Source organism: Ornithorhynchus anatinus, chromosome 2 (assembly GCF_004115215.2).
Source record: "Ornithorhynchus anatinus isolate Pmale09 chromosome 2, mOrnAna1.pri.v4, whole genome shotgun sequence".
In the NCBI taxonomy this organism is placed as follows: Eukaryota; Metazoa; Chordata; class Mammalia; order Monotremata; family Ornithorhynchidae; genus Ornithorhynchus; species Ornithorhynchus anatinus.
The window spans coordinates 21,990,596-21,997,402 of NC_041729.1; the positions used below are offsets into that span (position 1 = coordinate 21,990,596).

At 44.2% G+C, this 6,807-nt stretch overlaps 1 non-coding gene across 1 annotated transcript; it reads right to left on the bottom strand.

Annotated features, from left to right (window-relative positions):
- Nucleotides 1–3,208: 3,208 nt before the first annotated feature.
- Nucleotides 3,209–3,346, bottom strand: LOC114809944. The gene has a single exon (XR_003757715.1). It is a non-coding gene; the product is annotated as a small nucleolar RNA SNORA7 (small nucleolar RNA).
- Between the last annotated feature and the right edge of the window lie 3,461 nt (nucleotides 3,347–6,807).

The window sequence follows — 6,807 nt, forward strand, 5'->3', positions numbered from 1 at the left end:
TGGCTTCTCTCTGGTCCCAGACATTGAGCCACAAGGGCCTGCCTTTGACCTGAGAAATTTCAGAACAACAAAATCCTTCATCCCTCCATGAGCTGCAAATCATCAGCTCTTTTTTGTGCTTCTTGGCTCTCAGCTGTCATTATCTGAGGAGACAACAGCCTTCCTGGTTGAGCAATACTCTCCGGGGGCAGAAGGGAGAAAAAGCATGTGTGAAAGTTGGACTCGAGAGAATGACCTGAACGTCAATCATCATCATCAACATCATCCACAAGTTTGATGAATGCTCCCAGCATGCCTAACACTATGCTTGCCATGGCCAATGTCTTAATAATAATAATGGTAATAATAATTGTGGTATTTATTAAGCACTTACTTTATGCTAGGCACTGTACTAAGCTCTGGGGTAGATACAAGGTAATGGGGCTGGACGAAGTCCCTATCCCACATAGGGCTCACAGTCTTGAACTCCATTTTACAGAAGAGGTAACTGAGACCCAGATAAGTGAAGTAACTTGTCCAAAGTCACACAGCAGACAAGTGGCAGAGCCGGGATTAGAACTCAAGTCCTTCTGACTCTATCTTCTAGGATGTCTTTTCTATCCCGCTCACTCTTCTCCCTCCCCCCGACACCTCTTTAGCTTTTCTGGAGAAGTGGGAGAAGTAGGAGCCAGACATTGTAGGGTCCAGGTGCCAACTTTCCAATTAGGAGGCAGGGTGGGAAGGGGGCTAAAAGTATAGGAGGAGATGAGGACTGGAATGGACAAAGCTTCCAAGAGCAAACAGGCCAGAAAGCCACCATTTTGGCTCTTTTCTGCTCTGAATGGAAGCTCAGAGACTGAGAGGAGCAAGTCCAGGTGTCTAGCCCAGTGGGCAGTGGTGGCTCTCACCTCTGTGGAGTGAGCCCCAAAGACAGGGGAGGTGGATGGAGGACCGGGTATCTACAGTGCTAGTTCAGAGCTGGAAGGCAGGCAGCAAAGCCAGGAGCAGGGATCAGTGGGTTGTGATCAATCAATCATGGCACTGCTTACTCTGTGCCAAGCACTGTAGTAAGCACAGGGTAGATCCCAGATAGTCTGGTAGAAGACAGTTAATGAATGTCCCACATGGGGATCACAGTCTAAGTAGGACAGAGTAGGATTTAATGCCCATTTTATAGATGAGGAAACTCAGGCACAGAGAAGTTAAGTGACTTGCCCAAGTTTACACAACAGACAAGCGGCAGAGCTGGGATTAGAACCCAGGTCCTCTGACTCCTAGGCCTATGTTCTTTCCACTAGGCCATGCTGCTTCTCTCTCAGAGCAGATCACAGCCCGATTATTCCAGGCTCTGGGGAGGAGGAGGAGGGAGAATGTTGGCTATCGTGGGATGGGGCGGAGGGGCCACTAAGATCTGAGAAAATTGGAGCTCAATTGTGCTAAGGCTTATGGATGACAGATACTCAAAAGGAAAATAAAAGGAGGCATTGGGCATGAGGGGGATGGGAGGTTGAAGGGTAAAAAGCCTCTGACCCTTTAAGAGGGCACTGTTAAAATGAGGGAGTACTTAGCTAGCAGTAGTGTGTATTCGGCATAATTCACTGCACACGGATCACTCTAACAGGTGCTTGGGGAACATAAAATGAAATAAAAGCCTGGATTTCTGCCCTTTAAAAGCCTATAATCTTTAACTGTCTGATTTCTTCACTTGCTGCTCCCCACTTTGTTCTCTGGACTCTCCTCTCACCCCATGTTCACCCCCTTACTCAGCTCTCTTTCTCTCTCTCGGATCCCCTGCCTCTGACCTCTTGCTCTCCTCCTTCCCTTTGCCTGGAACTCCATCCCACTTTAAATCTGCCAGTCTCCAACCATCTTCAAAGCTCCCCTGAAAACCCTTCTCCTCCCAGAGACATTCTCCGATTGATTTCCACCTCCCGGATTGTGTCAACCCCCTGGTCATCCTAAGCACTTCCGCAGAGTTAAAATACCCACCAACTATTCCAGAACTTTCACCCTCTCCTCAATTCCCCAGTGACCCCACCTCCCTCCTCTTGCCTTAGATAACCTTCCCCATTCCTTCTACATTCAGGAGACACTTCTGACCATCGGTTTTAATCAATCAATGGTACTTACTGAGCACATTTTGTGCAAAGCTCTGTACTAAGTACTTGGGAAAGTACAGAGAGCACGGGTTTGGGAGTCAGAGGTCATGGGTTCTAATCCCGCCTCCGCCACTTGTCAGCTGTGTGACTTTGGACAAGTCACTTAACTTCACTGTGTCTCAGTTACCTCATCTGTAAAATGGGGATTAGAAAGACTGTGAGCCCCACCTGGAACAATCTGATAACCTTGAATCTCGCCCAGCGCTTGCTTAGAACAGTGCTTGGCACATAGTAAGCACCTAACAAATACCATCATTAATCTATTTTACATCACAACAGAGTTAATAGGCATATTTCCTGCCACAGTGAGCTTTCAGTCTAGAAGAGGATCTTACAGTCCCAAAAGCTTAGTGCGATGCTCTGCACTCAGTAGAGGCTCAATGAATACAAATGACTGATTCATCATTTCTCAAAACACTTCAAATTAAGGAGAAACTTCATTTTCCTGTTGTGTGACCTTAAGCAAGTCACTTAACTTCTCTGTGCCTTAGTTCTGCCTTCTGTAAAATGAGGATTCAATATCTCTTCTCCCTCCCACTTAAACTCTGAGCACCATGTGGGACAGGGGCTGAGTCCAACCTGATTATCTTGTATCTACCCCAGTGTTTAGTGCAGTGCGTGGCACACAATAAGCACGTAACCAGAACCACCAGTAATGTAATATCTGTGTCTTGATCCACGGCATTTGCTGCTTGGATCAAGCCATTCCATTCAGACGTGTCATAGTGGAAAGATCATTCCCTAATTCTTCAACAGTATTCAGGGCCGGGCTCAGATGGTATTTGAATTACAATTCAAAGAGCATTGTAAGTAAGAGAGCCCAAGGAACTCTACTAGAGGAAGCCATGGTCAGGGTGGCTTCGAGTCACCTCCGACCCGTAGCGACGCCATGGACCCATCTCTCCCAGAATGCCCCACTTCCATCTGCAGTCGTTCTGGTAGTGGATCCATAGAGTTTTCTTGGTAAAAATATGGAAGTATTTTACCACTGCCTCCTTCAGCGCAGTAAACTTGAGTCTCTACCCTCGACTCTCTCCCATGCTGCTGCTGCCCCGCACAGGGGAGTTTTGACCTGTAACAGATTGCCGTCCACTCGCTAGCCACTGGCCAAGCTAAGAATGGAATGGAGAGGCCTCTGCTTGACCCTCCCTCCCACAGTCGAGACTGGTAGAGTACTGGAAACTCTCCAGATGCAACCCTGAGAGGGGGGTCAGGGAGGCAGCATCATAAAAATGCTTGTCCCTCTGTTTTCATTGCACAGCCATAAGTTTTATATGGTAGGAGCAACTTACAAAAGACTGGCTTTCACAGCTTGAATCTGCTAAGGGTAACGCTGCAAATCTTTGGCTAGGTAAAGTTTTTTTCCCTCGGTACATCCATTTAATTTTACCAATTCCTTTTAAGGTTTAAGTGATTGTGTCAACTGAATCTCATGGAGACATCTGGTGCATCTGTAAATGCTAAGGAGATATGGCGATTGGTAATACAGTGATGTTGCCTGAGACAGTAACAGTAACCGTGTTATTTGTTAAGAGTCTACCATGTTCCAAGCACTGTACTAAGTGCTTGGGTTTATACAACAATAATAATAATTATGGTATTTGTTATTGCTTAATTTATACCAGGCACTTTACTAAGCTCTGGGGTGGATACAGGCAAATTGTGTATAAACCAATCAGACAGAGCGCCTGTCCCATATGAGGTTCACAGTCTTAGAGGGAAGGACAGCAGGTATTTTATTCCCATTTTTCAGATGAGATAACTAAGGCACAGAGAAGTTAATTGACTTACACAAAGTCATAGAGCAAACAATGGTAGAACCAGGATTAGAATATAAGTCCTCTGATCTGCCGCACGGCTTTTCTGAGACTTCACTTTCCCGTATCCTTAAAACATTTCCTCTTCCCCTCTGGGCAGTGATTGCTTATGAAGAACCAAAGGGTAAAAAGGAAACTTACTCTTTAGCACCTGCTGTCTAGAAACCCAATTTCCCAGAAACTTAGGGCTTAAATTTCCCAGAATTATCCAGATCCTAGAGCCAAACAGTAAGTCACGTGGAACCTTTAAATTTCGGAGACAGACCCCTCTTTTGCATCCTTTTTGTGAACTGGAATAGCCTTGCTGACTGTTGAGAACACACACTTGGGTACATTTTCTGTATATGTAAGAAGGTTTGCTTGTGTACTTATAAGAGTTTATATGGCTAATGAAGCTTGACTATCGAGAGATGTTTGTTTTTTAGATCTGCTTAGCATTTCCCCTCTTTGCCTGTGTACTAAACTGTTTGGGAAATGTCTGTAGACACCATTAATTTTTTTCGGGTTTCTCCCCCCAAAACCCTGACTGACCAGAGGTAACTAAATACTGCACGGAGAGTACTGTAGTCCTTTAGCTTGGAATCATGATAGTGGGCATCCTAAAGGACTCAGAGGCCAACAGCCAAGCTGTTTCAAACAAAATTTCAAAGTTTCAAACAAACAACAAAGTTTCAGTGTTGTTTTCCTGCCTTTGTTCTGGGTCTCCATCATTTTTGATCCTGCCTTGCCTCTTGCTGCTGAATCTGGCCTGCAAGTGATGCTGATGGAGTAGCAGTAGTCAAGAGGCTCAGAAAGTTGTGGGTTTTAATCCCGGCTTCACCGCTTGTCTGCTGTGGAACCTTGGGCAAGCCACTTCACTTCTCTGGGCCTCAGTTACCTCATCTGTAAAATGGGAATTGAGACTGTGAGCCCCAGTTGGGACAGGGACTGTGTCCAACCTGATTTGTTTCTATCCATCCACCACAGTCTTTAGCAAACTAAAGCAAACACCATTATTATTATTACTACTGCCAGTGCAGGTTTTAAAACAAAGAGAAATTTTTCTTTATTGGACTGTATCTCATCTGATTATCTTGCATCTAACCCGGTGCTTACCCTAGTGCTTGGCTCTCAGAAAGCCCTTAATAACTGTTACTAAAGCCATCCATGAAAAACAATTGAAGCAAAGTTACATTAAAATCTTCAAGTTAATATTCAAGTTGCATTAAATTAGAGAAGCAGTATCACCTAGTGGATAGAACAAGGGCCTGGCAGTCAGAAAGACCTGTGTTCTAATCCCCGCTCTGCCACTTGTCTGTTGTCTGACCTTGGGCAAGTCACTTTACTTTTCTGCACTTCAGTTCCTTCATCTGCAAAATGGGGATTAAGACTGAGCCCCATGTAGGAGAGGGACTGTGTCCAACTCGATTTGCTTGTATTCACCCCAGTGCTTAATACAGTGCCTGGCACATAGTAAACATTTTAACAAATACCATAAGTACTCTTAATATCTCTTTAAAAGCAGTGTTCCCTTATTTTTTCTGCATTTTTTCATCAATCCCTGTGGGCCCCTCTGTCATTTCACATCCCACCCTCACGTTTGACTCCAGAGAGTTCTTCATTCCAGCTCTCCCATAAAAATCCCCGGAGTGAGTTTTAACTGAAATTTCCAGTTAAAAGCCCGATATATTCTTTTCTCACATGCCAAAACCCTGACTTCTAGGTCAGGTCCAACAACTCCATAGCCCAAGTCCTCTAGAAGCCTTTTGCCACCATTTCAGATAGTCCTCAGCTTCTCTAAAACCGGTTACCTTGTCGCCACCACATTCTAGTCTCTCAGAGAATACGCTGGCCTTCCTGATTTGATTTTCTACTTTCTTTTCTGTTGTGGCATCCTTGGCCATTCTATTGCTTGGATATTAGAATCCTGGGGCCACATTTTGCTACATATTGCCAATGAAAACTTTGGTTTGTGTCGAAGACTTCCTTGGAAGAGGCTGTCACCTTGCTTCAGTTTTCTTTTCATTTATCAAACCATGGTGGTTGAAGTAGTAGTATTCATTAAGTGCTTACTTTGAGCAAAGCACTGTGCTAAGTGCTAACTCTATGCCAGACTGACTCTGTAAAGTGGTCCACAAAACCATGTCTTTGACAGTGGGTGCTTCTGAGTCATCTATGTGTAACATCTTTTTTATATATGTATATTCAATTGTACTTCCAAGTTTTTTTATGGTATTTGTTAAGTGGTTATTAGGTGCTAGGTACTGTTCTAACTGCTGGGTTAGATACATGGTAATCAGGTTGGTCACAGTTCCTGTCCCCCTTGGGGCTCATCATTTTAATCCCCACTTTACAGATGAGGTAACTGAAGCACAGAGAAGTTAAGTGACTTGCCCAAGATCACCCAGCAGACAAGTGGCAGAGTTGGGATTAGAACCCAGATCCTTCTGACTCCCGGACCCATGTTCTATCCACTAGGCCATGCCACTTCTATTTATTTTTACTACTCTATTTGTAAATATTTTTATTTCTCTCTTCCTCCATTAGAGTATTAAATTACTTGTGGTCAGGGAATGCTACACTTCTTTGTTTTGTTCTTCCTGAATACTTAAAGAAACCACATTGCACCTAGAGAGTGCCCAATAAATGTATTATTTTGCTGGTGCTATTACTATTATTAGTTCTATCACCACCACCACCAGAGAATAGGAAGCATATCCTAATGCCACTATCCAAATTCCTTATTACCTTCTTCACAAAAATAATTACAATAATAATTGTAGCATTTGTTAAGCACTTAGTTTGTGCCAGGTAATGTACAAAGCGCTGAAGTGGATACAAGCAAATCGGGTTGGACGCGGTCCCTCTCCCAA